The 16,660-nt window shown below is 40.0% G+C and overlaps 1 pseudogene; it reads right to left on the bottom strand.

Annotated features, from left to right (window-relative positions):
* Nucleotides 1–14,383: 14,383 nt before the first annotated feature.
* On the bottom strand, nt 14,384–15,895 carry LOC148741202 (uncharacterized; annotated as a pseudogene).
* Between the last annotated feature and the right edge of the window lie 765 nt (nt 15,896–16,660).

Here is a 16,660-nt window from a genome sequence, read left to right as displayed (position 1 = left end):
TCGGATAGGGACCAATAAATGGAGGTCCCGTCTCCTGCAGGGTTAGGGGTAGGAGACGTTTAGTTCCCACGCACGAGATAACTGTGTGATGGATGTCCTTCCCTGGGCTGAGATGGGTGGGTTTACTGGGCCCGCAGTAATTGGCGCAAGCTGATGCGGTGTCCCTGCCTGTCGGCGAAGCTAATAATCTAAACTAAACTATTCATTTAATTAATGCTTTGGCTAAAGCGGCATCTTCTAACGTCAAACAAAGATACAACTGATAACATAATCAACAGGGATCAATCGCAGATTCAAATAGAGAAATAGTCAAAGACTGCATGTGGCTACTGGTATGAAACAATTTTTAAAGGATTGAAAAGAATGGGAGGTTGTATAATGACGCTAGACGGTAGTTTTGAAGACCGTTTGTCTCATAAGCAAAAGAGAAAACTTGCTGCACCCCATATATTCAAGAGTACCCTATTCCACAAGAGAAAGATGATTCAAGAATATATTGTCTAATTGACATTAAGCAATAATTAATTGCTAATAAATAATAATATTAACGATAACAATAACAATGGTAATGTCATAACAATTTAAAGGGGTCAACCCGAAAGCCTCATGGTTCCCCTATCCTCTGGGCTCCAACAATGATTACCCAGGTTTCATTTGATTTCGCCCGTTTATTGTAAATAATTTTCTTGTCTTGTTGCAATTCCTTTTTTTGAGACTTTTGTTTGAAAAAGGCATTGTGCGTCACAAGATATTCCACCATTCCGCCAATCCACCTTTCGTGCGCTCCGTCATTCTATTGAATAATTCAAGACTTGCTTGCTTCGCAAGTTAGCGGCCCTTTTCGGCGTAAGTAGCTGATTAAAACTGTAAAATGCTCTCTTTTCAAAGAAAAGAAAAATTCGTCAAAGTTTCTATGAAGTGCAGATTACATCTATTGCGATATTTCTGCAAGGAAAAGTTTTGGTTTAAATTATGCGTCGGCGGTGTCAAATTGTTTTGAAATGTTTATTGTCTTTTGTAGTATCACGGCAAGAATATTGAAAAGATCTTATCTTCGGATCTACATAATTTGCTGATTTAATCTGTAAAATGCTCTCTCTTTAACGGATAATTTCCCCTAAGTCTTATGATGTACCGATCACACTTATTAAGATATTTGTGCAAGAAAACCAATTGTCAGTTTTAAATGCACGGAATCCTGAAATGGTTGCGATATGTTTTACCGCTTTTTGCTGTCTTCCGTTTTGTCACGTCAGGAGCTGAAAATATAATGTGCTGGTGGCTATAAGCCAGAAATCACAAAAGGAGAGAACTCGACTGTGTATCGAGTGTGAATGTCGAACTACTAAGATACTCCGAAACAGCAATAACCAGCAGCGAGAAACGTTGGGTCACAATTGGGTCAAGATCGGAATTATATTGTTAAACTCACTCACTCACTTATCTCGACAACACATGAGGCTTCGCCTCCAACACAACCAAAGAAGCTGGGCAAAGGGATTTAATACTGTTACCCGGTACGCTAGGGTGTGCATTTTTCAATCAGCATTTAGCAAAAAATGGAGCTAAAGCAGACACTGAATGAACTGTTTTAGCGGAATTCAAACAATATCAGACAATGAAATCTTTCTTTTGTTAACGTTCTAAAAACTATTTATATATGATTGTATGCACGCTTATCTATCTGAGTGTTACAACATGCGTCATCTTTCGAGAGCGGCGTACTGTAGTAAAGGGGGTTGAATGTAAAGAACGTCTGCGGACTGTTTGACAGGATTCCGTGAGGATTAGTTTTTGCGCTTTGTGTCTTGAAAAAGGGCATTTATATTTAATTTTTTGGGTGGGCTTTTCCCTGCGGTGGTTGGCGGGGGGGAGGGGGGGGGGCGTGGCTTAGACCATCAAACTCTGGTTATCAACACAATCAAGTGTCTGCGTGTTTATCTTCTCTCTTAATCCCAGCCTCACCTATTGTTCACTATATGAAGATTTCTTCTTCTAACTCCTCCGTAAAAAGCCCAAAAGCAAAGTGTTCTTTCATTCACTTTTGAGAATCAGACACAAATTGCCCACCTTTGCCATCTTATTTCGTTTGAACGATTTTGTTGAGAGACAGACGAACTTTGTAAATTTTTTTTAAATCAATAAGGTCTGAGTGCCGAGTTTTTACTTGCAACCCCACCCCCCCCCCCCCCCCGCCGTTGTTTTTCTTTTGAACACAAAGGATTCATTCTTGAGACGTGTACTCATCGGCTCCAGCGAAATCAAACGGCTGGTTTATATATATATCTATAATTATAATTGTGGGAAATTGTCGTAAATGCTGCTAGAAAGAAAGTGCTCAATACACATGCGTGTAGAGCGAACTACAATTCAAACTGAATAAAATGCAAGGAATTATGTGTGTTTCATTTTAGTCAGTTTGAAATGTATCTATAATTATTTACATTAAATATGTATATTTGACTCTCTCTGAAATTGGCGCTTCAGAGCAACTACACGATGGATTCTTTTCTTGAAGAACTAAGCGCTTTCACTGCATGATGTTCAGCAAAAAGACATACGAACCCTATTTTTTTTTTTCATCTTTAAGGTCTGAGTGCCAACTTTCTAGCTGCAACCCCCTACTCCACTCCCCCCCCCTCCCCTTAACTTGTTAGCTTGAACGATGGAATCGTCCCGGAGACAGTTTAATCGTCGGCGCCAGCAAAATCAAACGGCTGCCTTCCTATTTATATGTACATCTTTTAATTTATCTGAAATTGGCCCTTAAGACTAACCTACCTGATGAATTAGTTTCTTGAAGAACTTAGATATTAAAGCGAGTTCGTCTGACCTGTTAGTTAAGAAAAGCTCTAAAGGTGAGCATGCACATCCATGGCCTTTTGACTCTACAGAATGTCATCGGCTCTTTTAACTGTTTTCAATCGTTCTTCTAGCTTAAATATCATTTAGTGACAAACTCATTAGCACATAAAGAACGGAATTAAGAGCGAATGTTACTAATGGTCAAACATTGGTGGCAACTGCTGAAAAATCAATTTCGCCCATATTTCAAAGTGAAGTAGGCCTCAACGGGAAATAAACCACTGTATACTTCTTTTGGCTGAATATCGATTTGTTTTCGAGAAATTGATAATAACTGAATTGCGCCAAAATGCCGCTTTGAAGCTCAAAATTCCAGACGAGTTTCGGTGCATAGCGCCACGAATTGAAAACACTTGGACCGATAAAAAGTACCAAATCTTGAAAAACAACACCAAAACATGTGTTGACGACAATTTGAGCAAGTCTGGGCTCCTGCAATCTTGTTAGTCTTTAAATAATATTTGTCCCATCATGTTATTACCTAAACGAAATGACAGATCGCTTTAACTACTTTTGAATCTATAAAAACTCTGGTGCCAGAGCTTACGCCTTAGCTTTACGATGCGTAGTTTTATGCTATTTTTTTCCCATCATGATAATTTTAGTTAACTATTCATCCTTTTTTGTTGATCACGAAGGAAACGTCATTTTTTTTTAAATTAACTCTTCAAATGACGTGCAACTGATCACTGTTTCATTGATGTAGAAATGGTGTTGTGTCTAGGGATAATACTCGTGTATGCTGATCGAATACTCTTTGAATTTTTTATAACCTGCAGAAGATAATTTAAGGTTGCACCAAAGGCCACGACGGCAGCAGAAACCTCTTCACAACCGAAACGTGAAGTTTCAATTTACTTGTTCAATGTTGTTGCTCTCAGTGACCTCTAATGAATGGGAGGTTGGCGTCTCAGAGCTCGACTACAGGGAAGTGGGTATCAATGGGGTGGTGGCTTTTACGGCTAAAGGTTAAAATTTTGGCCATGTTATGACTAACGGTTATCATTATTCCCTTGTTGTGAACAGAAATTATTTTACGGTTAACTTTTTTAGCACTAACGGTTATAATAAGATAATTTTAACACCTAACGGTTAAGTTTTTGGCCGTTTTACGGCTATCGATTAACCCCCATTGAGACCCTCAGGCATGGAATATTCCTGCTAATTCGTCCAAGTCATTGGTTACTCTTATTCAGTGGAACGGTACAGTCAACTCTGGTTCTTGCGGCAATGCGTTCCCTCAATACCTTGATTTCATATCCTCAATAGCGAGCTGGGAGCGAGAAAATATTTCGATATTTGAATAATTTTTGCTGAACAAAATGATTTTATATATTGAAGACCGTCAGAGATTTATTAACAAGTGCAGCAAAACCTGGGATAGTCTTCCTTAACTCTAACCGGCCACACTGCTTTGAAGTAAGCGGCTAGTGTTTTTTTTCTTGATTTTTAAACCATGCGTCTAGTCTTTATCAGTGAACTTCAAGGTTTTGTTACGCTGGGTAGAGCATAAAAAAATTATCTGCAAAGTTAATGGTAGAAACTTACTATAAATACTTGATACGTTTGGCATAGTGATTTTTGCAACGTGAAGTTATGACTGTGACTCCAGACTCAGCGACCTCCTTTTAACGACGTGTGCTTAGTCGCTCTTTTCAGAAAAATTAGAATGCAACAACTTGAACACATTCGCTCACGCGCATGTCAGCGAAACGATAACCCTTTTAAGCACGTGTTTAATTGAGTTTCGACGCACATCCAGCGCAGCTCAACTTAGAGAAATTGTTCAATTTCTTTTGTCATATGCTTTCAGGAAACAAGCGCAATTCAAGTTATTCTTAATCGAAGCATGCATATAAGAGTTAATTGCTGCAAAAACGTCGACTTTCTGGTCGAAAAAACCGAGGAACTGAAAAGGTCGTCTGTCAATGTTCATGACAATGCAGTTGATCTGTAACTGCCGTTAAATCACTGAGTGAACTCTTAAGTGCTTTACGGGTACAAGGTTAGTGGAATAGTAGATTGGAATTGGTCGAGAATATAGAGAAAAAATAAGAATTATTGCTGAAATTGGGAGTAAGCCTTGTTTTTGAAATACAGTTAAACTTTCAAATCGAAATGCCCTAAGAGACCTTTGGGAAAGCCATTAAATTTAATTAATGAAGTTTAAAGAATTCACGGCGTCTAGTCTGTTGTCCCATCTTCCTTCCTCACGGTTCCTTCCTAGCGGCCGATACAAGCGAAGCAAAATTTCGACGACAACTATGAATTTCGCAAATGAAGACACTATGAAGCGAGGATATATTTTACGGACAAGCCTTGAATCGTTTATTTTACGTAGTCGTGGTATCCAAGTACTTATCGTAAACTGAGATATGAATTTATAAGGAAGAAGCTAAGCTAAATTCGAATAGATAATCCAACATTCCAAACATTCCGATATAAAGGAAAGATGCAAAGCTAGCTAAAAACTGAAACAAACTCACAAAAGATATATATATATATATATATATAACTAACTGCAGACAGTACCGTTTCGGCCTTCTGGGCCTCATCAGTGCAGTTTTTTTTTTTGTTTTTCAGGCGCCCCCGGCCACGGACCCTTTAGTGCAATGGTCAGTGCTGCAACGGCCGGACGACATATATACTTAACGGAACCGGAGTGCAATGGTTCCGCCGAGTAGTGCAGTGCTAATGCTAGGATGGAGGAGAACCAATATGGTCACCCCAAACGATCCAACCTTTGTGGTATCGTCTAAGCCATGCCAGAGTGCTCAAACTAGAGTACACTAGCGAGCATGCGCTATATATATATATATACAAACTCACAAAAGATATATATATATATATAAGCACCAGGAAAGGAACATTAGCACTTACATAACAGTCCCGCTTGTAAGAATTTAATCAAAACGAACTTCAATATAAGATAGGTGTTCAAAAGCGAAACGGGAAATCCAAACAGACACCTTTATTCCAACAGGGAAAACTGTAGACTCACAGTAAACGACAACGACCATTGAACAAACCGCCAAACGATAAACTAAAAAACTTTTCAACTCCTATCTAAAAATGGCACACGTCAAAAATTAAAAAGGTCCGCGTGATTTGCTTACAATGGGGACCTTAAGAAGACGTTAACAAACTTGTGCGCGCGCGACTCGCGTGCGCGTGCTTTGGGATTACGTAGGTTAATAATAATAATAGGGACTTTAAGCAGTCAGCACAGCAACGCCAAGGAAGACGTCGATTAAAAAATGAATTTCTACTTTTAATTAGAATTTCGAAAATGGCTGCATGTCTTTACCATCTCATACGGTACAAATCAACCTCAACATAACGTATTAAAGTAGCGTTGAGTTGCAATTGGAAATTGAAATAATTTGCCGTTGCGGTTTCTGTTCGAAGACGACGCAAATTTTGCTGATTTCACGTTATCATTTTGCAAAGGACGCATGAGAAATGTACTAAGTTTTAAAATGCACTTACTGAGCTGTTGTTCTGCTAATTAGATCTATTGTTTTTCAACGTTCTCGTTGCCGTCGCCGTCGTGGTTTGCTTAACCCATTGCCACTTACGTGTAACACGTGCCGACGAAAAGTCAAAATTTTGGAGAAACCAAGAAGGCTAACACAATGCGCAGTAAATTTTTAAAAATCAGCTTTTCCAAAAAACAAGCTCCAGTGAAAGAGGACTAATTAAAGAACTTATTTCCGGCGAAAAAAGCGATAGGTGCATATTATGTTTTAACTCAAAAATCAAGACGAAAGATAAAAATCGCTAAATATTTTCGCATCTGTGAAAATGGGCATGTGGATCATATTTCAAAGGGATTATGCAAATTTGTCCGTGAGTGAAGAGATCTCAAGTTCCATGGAATCTATCAATAAGAAGCAAGACTAAAATGGCCAAGAAATATTTAACAGTAGGCAAGAGGCGCTCTTTCGATAAAAACGTCTTATCGCTAGCCCACAGCAAGACAACTAACCAAAATGCGGTTCTGGGAGGAACTTAAAGATCACGTCCCTAAAAGACTAACAGTAGTGTCATTATTGTGGTTTAACACCTTTAACATGAAGCGTAGGGTCGATTGTTTTAACTTTTGAGGGAGAGGGGGGGGGGGGGGGCGGGGCGGTGGGTGACTTTGAAAAAAATTTCCTGCAAGCGCTTGTTGGAAGAATAAAATTGCATGCAGCTCAAATGTAACAGAGGAAAAAGGGCATTTAGAACGGAAATATATATCCTGCACAGCAGATTGCTAGAAAAAAAATTTCTTGATGACCTGAAATCACCCACCCCTCCCCCTCAAAAGTTAAATGGTCGGCCCCTTATAGTGAATCAGTGTTCGATGGCAAAGGCGTGGCAGCCGTTACAGGTCCATTACTTTCAAAAGCTACATTTTATTTTCAATATCGCGACGCTTTTGAATTTTTTAAACGCTGCGCCTTTCATTCTTTTTTCTTGGCATTCAAGAGTGTGCAATTTTAATCAACATGCCGCCCATAAGTTTGCGCTATTCATGCTTTGCCTAAAACGGTATCTTCTAAGGCCAAACAAAGATACAACTGATAACATAATCAGCAGGGATCAATCGCGGATTCAAATAGAGAAATAGGCAGTCAAAAACTGCATGTGGCTTTTGGTAGAAAACAATTTTTAAAACATTGAAAAGAATTGTAGGTTCTATAATGACGCTAGACGGTAGTTTCGCTCTGACGAAGGGCTAACGCTCGAACCGTCAGCTTTTTTACTCTTTACGGTGGCCAATTTACAATTTAAACTTAGCTGATACTACCAAATTACCTGCTTACCCCCACCGACGCAGCACCACAGTTTCTTTAGAAACTTACCCCCTTTATAGTTTTGAAGAACGATTGTCTCACATGCAAAACAGAAAACATGCTACATCTTATATATTTATTAGTACCCTATTCCGCAAGAGAAAGATGATTAAAGAATGTGTTGTTTACGTGACATTTAAGCAATTATTAAAAGGTAAAAAATAATAAAATTAACGATAACAATAACAATAGTAATGTCATAATAATTTAACGGTACTAGCTCGAAAGCCTCATGGTTCCCTATCCTCTGAGCTCTAAAAATGATTACCTAGTTTTTTGTTTTGATTTCGCCCGTTTATTGAAGCCACAGGGACATGAAATCAAGGTAAAGAGGGAACGCATCACCACAAGAACCAGAATTGACTGTATCGTTCCACTGCATAGGAGAAACTAATGGCTTGGACGAATTAGCAGGAAATATTCAATGCCTGAGGGTCTCAATGGGGGTTACCCGATAGCCGTAAAACGGCCAAAAACTTAACCTTTACGCGTTAAAATTATCCGTTAGTGCTAAGAATGTTAACCGTAATATAATTTCTGTTGACAACAAGGGAATAATGATAACCTTTAAACATAACATGGCCAAAATTTTAACCTTTGCCCGTAAAAGGCATCACCCCATTGATTCCCACTTGCCTGTAGTCGGGCTCTGAGACGCGAACCTCCCATTCATTAGAGGTCACTGAGGGCAACAACACTGAACAAGTAAATTTAAACTTCACGTTTCGGTTGTGAAGAAAAGGTTTCTGCTGCCGTCGTGGCCTTTGGAGCAAACTTAAATTATCTTCTCCGAGTTATAAAATAACTTCGACGACAAAATTCAAAGAGCATTCAATCAGCATACACGATTATTATCCCTAGACACAACACCATTTCTACATCAATGAAACAGTGATCAGTTGCACGTCATTTGAAGAGTTAATTGAAAAACATTGACGTTTCTTTCGTGATCACCAAAAAAGATGAATAGTTAACTAAAATTATGGGATAAAAATAGCTCAAAACTACGCATCGTAAAGCTAAGGCGTGAGCTCTGGCACCAGAGTTTTTATAGATTCAAAAGTAGTTAAAGCGATCTGTCATTTCGTTTAGGTAATAACATGATGGGATAAATATTTTTTAAAGACTAACAAGATTGCAGGAGCCCATACGGCGAGTGCAATCTGTGGTCTTTAAAAACATCAGCAAGTGCTTAATTACAGAAAATAGTACGAGAAAAACATGTGATTACGATTTAATATCCATGAAAAAAAATCATGAGACAGCTTATGCAGAAGGAGCACGCATGAATGACGTTTAAAATTGATTTATTTTAACCGTGTAAAAGTCATCACGCGTTCAGAGAAAAAAAAAACAGGTTTCTCAGTACTTTGAAAGTTCTCTAAACTAAAAAAAAAAACACGGCTTGCTACTTCAGGCGTCTGAATCTGATGCTTTTTTTTTTTATACAACATTTAAAATTTTATTACTGAGTTTCTTATTCCACCGAATGATTTCTTGCACCACAGGTAGCCCAAGCTTTCTTTGAGAACCACACAAGGAACACAATTTGCATATCGATTTATAAGGATTTGTGTGGGATTTTCTACAAGATATCCATAGAGATAGTTAAAAGTGAAAATATTAAATAAAAATGGCTTACTTTATTCCATACGTGTGTTGTTTGCTCCTGGTGTCGTTATTTTACCGACTTCACTTGATTTAAGCGTTTTTTTAAGTCTACGAATATTTCATGACGATATTTACTTACTCAACCTTACGTATGATGCACGATCCTCGCAGTAGATAGCGCTATTTATGCAATAGCGAAAATCAGACCTGAATATATCCTGTTTGAAATTAACGCGCTTGTGTCATTTAAGTATCCAAAGCTAAGTACTCCAAATTCAAAGAGCTTCATGCATTCATTGTTTTTTCGAATCGACTCTCGTTTAGCAGACTTATTTATCATTTTGGGCGCTAGAACGTCTGTCTCAATTGAAATGCAACAGAAAAGAAAGTTTAAAACACATCGCGGCCCAAACTCTACCGGAGCTTTGCAGCAAAGTGAAACTTCACTCGTCATCTCATGTAGGCAGGGCCATCGTAGTGGCTTTTAAGGAATTAGGGCTAGATAGGATCTGCACGCACGCAATGCGTTGCGACGCGGCATTTACTTATTTTCCGCATTCTTACGAAACGAATGATTGAATAATCATGGAAGCTAAAATACAAACTAACTTTTTCTAGAGCATAATTTTTTTTACAAAACCGGGCGGGGATTAACCCCGCCCGGTTTTGTAAAATTTGACTTCAAATTGTATTTAAAAGTACTTTATGCCTCTTTCTCGCTTGCCAATAACCTAGTTCTGTACACTGTGCATTGCTAGGGGTGAGTTCGGTTTGCTGGGAGAATTAAACGGACAACCTTTATTTGCCGTAATTTGGCCACTCAGTTGAGTGGCCGTTTATTTTTAATACCAAATCAAATTACAATAACACCGGAAATAAAACCTAATCCCAGCAAAGGTGAGGGCAAACACCCCTCGAATGAGAACTCAACGCACCTATGAGAATGCTCGAAAACGATGGGCGGGTTAATAGGGTAGGAAATGTTTACCCTGCACCGAAGCTTAACTAAAAGAGGCCCGAAATCACATGTTCGGATGTTTAAGTATCTGCCATTGTAAGTCCCGGATGTAACCATCCGGGATAATGATAAAACGCGGCGCAGGCTGCATAAAATAATTTAATCCCTTTGGTAATAAATGTCATTTATGCCTCTTGCTCGCTTGCCAATAACTTAGTGCTGTACACTGTGCATTGCTAGGGGTGAGCTCGGTTTGCTGGGAGAATTAAACGGACAACCTTTATTTGCCGTAATTTGGCCCCTCAGTTGAGTGCCCGTTTATTTTTAATACCAAATCAAATAACAGTAAAACCGGAAATAAAACCTAACCCCAGCAAAGGTGAGGGCAAACACGCCAAAGCCCTGATCGACCCGAGAGACAGGGCCGCTCCATCCGAAGCCCAAGCAATGCACAGTGCCTGAACAAAAACTACTGTAAGAAAACAACGCGGCTTAAACTGGCAAGTAAACCAGCCTAGTGCGCCCTGGCGGGAATGATAAACTGAAAGCTAGTATCCAATGAAATTATTATCGTGCTAGTGAAACAGTTGGCCCTTGCCCAACCGCCCCTTAAGCAGGTCATCCTAGAATGAAATGACAAACCGTTAACTAAATTACTTTATTAACCTCACCTACTTGCAGGCCAGAGAAGTGGACCAGAGGGGAAACATTGGGCCCTTGCCCCAATGTCCCCGAAGCCAGCACTACCAAATAAACCTATCGTAAAAGGTCAAACTGCTGGCCCCTGCTCGGCAGCCATTTGTAAATTACAGCGGCTTATGATTACACATTCAATTTATACTCGGGACATTTGCCATTTTAGGAAGCAGTTGGCCCCTGCACAAATGCTCCTAAGCAGGCCCTACCTAATCCCTTCAGGTTAACACCGTTAATATTTTGGATATATCAACAAAGTTGAAATGGTAAATTGGCCACCGTAACGAATACAAAAGCTGGCGTTTCGAGCGTTAGCCCTTCGTCGGAGCGAGTAGAGGAATTGTGGGTTGTGTGTGCTTTTAAAGGCAGAAAATGGAGCTACGTTATTGGTGGGAACATGGCAACGAGAAAAACAAGAATAAATTAGTGGAATGAAAAGCGTTCGTTGATCCCTGTGGGATTTAGACTGCCGGTTTGAAAGATGAGCTTTTGTTCAAGATTTTTACGGCTTTCCGTGCTACCTAAGTGTAAGGAAAGACCGCAGATTGCCATGTGTCGCTTAGACATCAAAGTTTCAATTGAAGGTAACGGTTTATGCACTAGTGTGTATTGCAAACCTACAGACTCGCATAATTACTTGTTATATTCGTCTTCGCATCCATTTCACGTTAAAAATTCCATTCCTTTTTCTCAGTTTCTAAGACTTCGTCGTTTATGTAGTGATGACTCTGATTTCCACCACAAATCAGAGTCGATGTGCCAGTTTTTCGATAAACGTGGTTACCCTGTTTCTGTCGTTCAAGCGGGTTACCACCGCGCCCAACTTATTGATCGACATTCAGCACTACAAACGTCGCATAAGGAAGATTCCGACCGCATTCCATTCACTCTCACGTTTCACCCTCACAACCGCTCAGTTAAATCCATCATTCTTAAAAACTTTAAATTACTTTAAAACGATCCAGAGACAAGTACTATCTTTTCGCAGCCTCCGCTCATTTCATTCAAACGCGACAAAAACATAGGCAATTTTTTGGTCAGAAGTTCTTTTCAGACTAATGACCAACCAGGCACTTTTAAATGCGCTCGTGCACGATGCAAAACGTGTCCTTTTATTCACAACACTGATAGAATATCGGGACCTAAACGATCCATTAAGATCACCGATCACTTCACGTGCACCTCCGCCAATGGTAATCTATTGCATAACTTGCACTTATTGCAAAAAGATATACATCGGCGAAACAGGCAGAAGACTAGGTGACCGATTTCGAGAACACCTTCGACACGAGGAAAGGAATGACAAGGACACATCGAAACCAGTCGCTAGACATTTTAATTTACCTAATCATTCTAAGCAACACATGGCAATCTGCGGTCTTTCCTTACACTTAGGTAGCACGGAAAGCCGTAAAAATCTTGAACAAAAGCTCATCTTTCAAACCGGCAGTCTAAATCCCACAGGGATCAATGATCACTTTTCAGTTCACTAATTTATTCTTGTTTTTCTCGCTGCCATGTTCCCACCAATAACGTAGCTCCATTTTCTGCCTTTAAAAGCACACACAACCCACAACTCCTCTATTCGCTCCGACGAAGGGCTAACGCTCGAAACGTCAGCTTTTGTAATCGTTACGGTGGCCAATTTACCATTTCATCTTTGTTGATATATCCAAATTATTTCGTTACTCCCACCGACGCAGCCCCAAACAGTTTCTTTCGAAACTATCAGCCTTAACACCGTTAATACACTGTAGAGCTCCATAAGGTAATGAACTATATTTGCCTCACTCCTGTTCAAAGGCTTGGCCACCAAGCCCACAACTGTAAAAGGGGCTATTTGACTGGTACTGATGATATTTTGACCCGGTTGACTGCCCCAATGAGCAAGTTCACCAACTCTAAGGGCCGCAAAGAAAGCAACAGCATACATTGCCTGAGTTAATTTTTTGCTATACAGGGATGATTTTGTGTGTTCCCAGGCCAAGATGATATTTTCTAGTATGGGTAAAGTAATGGGTAACCGAGTGTCCCTCGAAGGGTTCATTTTACTGTAACCCCGCAATGCGAGTTTGATCATTTCAGATTTAGTGGGGTCAGGCAGAGAAGCTAAACAATGGGGACAAGCAAAATTTAAAAGGAACGTTAAAGATTTGTATCTCCCGCAGGGTGACTTTCTTCCTAAGTAAAAATTCTAAAATCAAAGAAGAACATTTACGTATTTTTTTCCGGAGGCAAACGAGCTTCCTGCAACACAGAATCTAGTTCAATCCCTGAAAAAGATAACGTAGTAAGAGGGCCACAGGTTTTCTCAGGTGCTATGGGAATGCCAATATATGAACACAGATCAATAAACAAATCTAGCTGAGTCTGACAAATGTGCTTTCCTGGGGCAATGATTAGAAAATCATCCAACAGATGAATGATATGATCTATTTTTAGCTTATGATGGGCAACCCATTAAACTGCAGTGCTAAAAATTTCAAATGTCCTGCAAGAGCTTATACAACCCTTAGGCATACAGCGGTCAAAGTAAAAAGGGGGGGGTCACGCCACTGCATACCCGAGAGTCCATAATCATCTGGTGGGATTGGTATGATACGCAAAGCATTTTGAATATCAGTTTTGGCTAAAAAACAACCGTGACAAGCCAATTTGATAACCCGTACGGCATCCCTGATAGATGCGTATTTAACTGTGCTATGATCACGGGAATATTATCATTCACAGATGAACCCTTGGGAAAAGACAAGTGATGAATAAGGCGAAACTTCCCTGGTGATTTCTTAGGGACTACACCTAGGGGGGAAACAACAAATTGGGATATAGGGGCGATTGAAATGGACCGGCTAAGCGACCAGCAGCTAGTTCTTTTGCAATTTTGGCATCAACCACTTCTGGTTGCTGACGAGCAGATAAAAGGTTTGCAGCCTGCATTAGGGACCTTAAGCAACCACGACAGCCACGGCAACGAGGACGTGAAAAAACAAGAGATCTAATTGGCAGAACAATGGCTCAGCACGTGCATTTTGATCTTTGTACATTTCTTAGCCGGCCTATGCAAAACAACAACGTGAAATCGCCAAAATTTGCATCGTCTGCGAACCGAAACCGCGACGGCAAATTATTTTAATTTCCATTTGCAACTCAACGCTACTTTTATGCGTCATGCTGAAGTTGAGCTCTGGCGCCGTATGAGACAGTAAGCTCATGCAGCCATTTTTGAAACTCTAAGTAAGAGTAGAAATTTATTTTTTAATCGAAGTCTTCCTTGGCGTTGCCGTCCCGACTGCTTAAGGTCCCTATTAACTCGCGTGACCCATCAAAATGTAAAGGGAAACATGTTCTAAATCCAGACAAAAAAAAAAACACAGTTGAATGGAGATACCCGGACAATCGATTCAACAATCTCTCAAATTTTAGTGGTGTTGGGAAAGAAGGATTTGGCAACGGAGGAGTTGGCATGAAGGCTATGTCTTGTTGTTTGTTTTGATTGGCCATGAAATTACAAAAACACCCATGCGATGTGCACCTTCACACTTGGGATAGGAATGTTTAAAGGCACATCCTCGACAGTCACTGCCCCTATGGAATTTAAAGCAATAACCCTTGGGAACAGAACTGGATTCCGAAGGGCTCGACCTGGTAGAGTTTACAGGGTGATTCAGCTTCCGAGATACCGTATTATCAGTAGGATTACATCCACCATTCCCAATGGATAGTACCCCATGGGAAAGCAGACGGCTAATTCTACCGCAAATAACGAAAATTTTCGTCATAAAAGTGCCAATCATGCCCTCGGTTTGCCAAATCCTGTATGATCTCCCTATACTTCATGAGGGCGGGGGCCTTTGAAGGAAACTGGCTAGTATACACTCGAACGTAGATAAGAAAACTGCTTGTCCACGAAGAAGTATTTAGAAGCTTTTTGGATTTAGCAACAGGCTCTAATGCCAGTGCTGGAGTAGACCCGTTATCATTCTGTAAAATGACTTGATACTTATTATCTAAAATTGGGTTGGTGATCAAAGCCCCAAAGTCAATAAATTCATTGTTGAGAATCTTTGCTCTGAGTTTCGAAGAAACTCGAGCATCAACAGGTAAACTTGATGAGACGAAGAAGGTATTTGGAAAAGTTGGACTACCTGAGTAACCTGAAAGTTGTTCCTGGACCTGACTCACAGCGGTTTGGATAAGAGGTGTCGACAGGTTCGCCGTTGAGGAGGGGCCCCAAAGGCTGGCGCTTCTGTGACGTCATCCCCTTTGGAGGATGTGGCTCTCGGAGAAGACTGGGAGGTTGGCGCAAGTCGTCTTGTGAACTCGTCTGAGATCTCACTGACCTATTTGGTGGTTCTTGACCTCTTAGGTTGCATTATCTGCAAACAGATGAAAAAAGAGGAGAATCCTGCAGATATAATCCTTTCAAACAAAGTAAAACGGAAAAACGGGCTTTGGAATAATGCACACCTGACTAATAAAATAAGAGGCCGGATCAAGCCATGTCAGAAAGAGAGTCGACGCACCAGCATGACCCATAAAAAAGGCCAAAAGAAAACAAAAAAACAACAACGGCTCCCCCAACAACCAGGAATTATCACAAAATTCCTTACAAGTACAACATAGCTTAACTGTTAAGAGGTAGGGAGACAAAGACACGAACAACAGATGGTATATCATCCCATCACAATATGTGCGAGCAACATGTCAACACAAACAACACGGGGGAGCCAAGAATTTCGAAGTAAACCTAAGAAATATAACACCAACAATGCAAAAGAAAAAGGTGTCCATAGAAAGCCCAGCATTAAAGCCTAATTAAAAGACCGCCAAAAGGGGGTAAGTTTCATCGCCAAAAATAAACAAATCAAACCTGACAAGACAATGATTCAAACCTGGCCCTAAATTCTAAGAACACCAAGGCCATTCTTATCTCAACTCTACAGATGGCTCATGTTCATTCTCTCGGAAATCTGGAGTTGGGATTAGAAATCTCCGGTCAATCACTGGAACGTATAAATGTTACAAAACTCCCGGGGGTACACATTGACTCAAATCTTAAATGGGAATTTCACATCAATATTATTCTTAAATCTTGTTATGCGACTCTGAGAACCTTAAGAAAAATAAGGAACTTTACTAATTTTAAACTACGGAAACATTTGGTAGAAACATTAATTCTGTCTAAAATAAGCTACTGTGACATTGTTTTTTATCCACTACCAAAGTTCCTCTCAGCTAGATTACAAAGGCTCCAGTTCGCTATGGCTAGTTACATCACTTGTAAATATGCAAACAGTATATCTACCATTTTGGATCCTGGCTGGCTACCTATCCTGGAGCTAAGGGACTACTCGCTACTAAAGACTATTTTTAAAGCACTGTATTCTGATAACTGGCCCTCCTATTTAAATTTGCAAGTCGTTATACCCGTCTGGCATATCCGTTCCAGTGTTGCTCCAAGGCTTTATGTTCCATTTGTACAAGGCACCTTTCAGCACTCAGCAGCCATTATTTTTAACGAATTTCCAGCAAATATAAGGAATTGCACAGATTTTAAAGAATACTGCAGGCTCTGCAAGGCGTTCTTGAAGGCACGCGCTTTGTCTTCCTTGTAAAGATATAGAAACAAACACCACCACCAACCAATATATTCTGCATATTTACTTTCATGTATAGTTTTTATTACAAT

Source organism: Stylophora pistillata, chromosome 1 (assembly GCF_964205215.1).
Source record: "Stylophora pistillata chromosome 1, jaStyPist1.2, whole genome shotgun sequence".
NCBI lineage: Eukaryota > Metazoa > Cnidaria > Anthozoa > Scleractinia > Pocilloporidae > Stylophora > Stylophora pistillata.
This window is presented reverse-complemented; position numbering and strand designations above follow the sequence as displayed.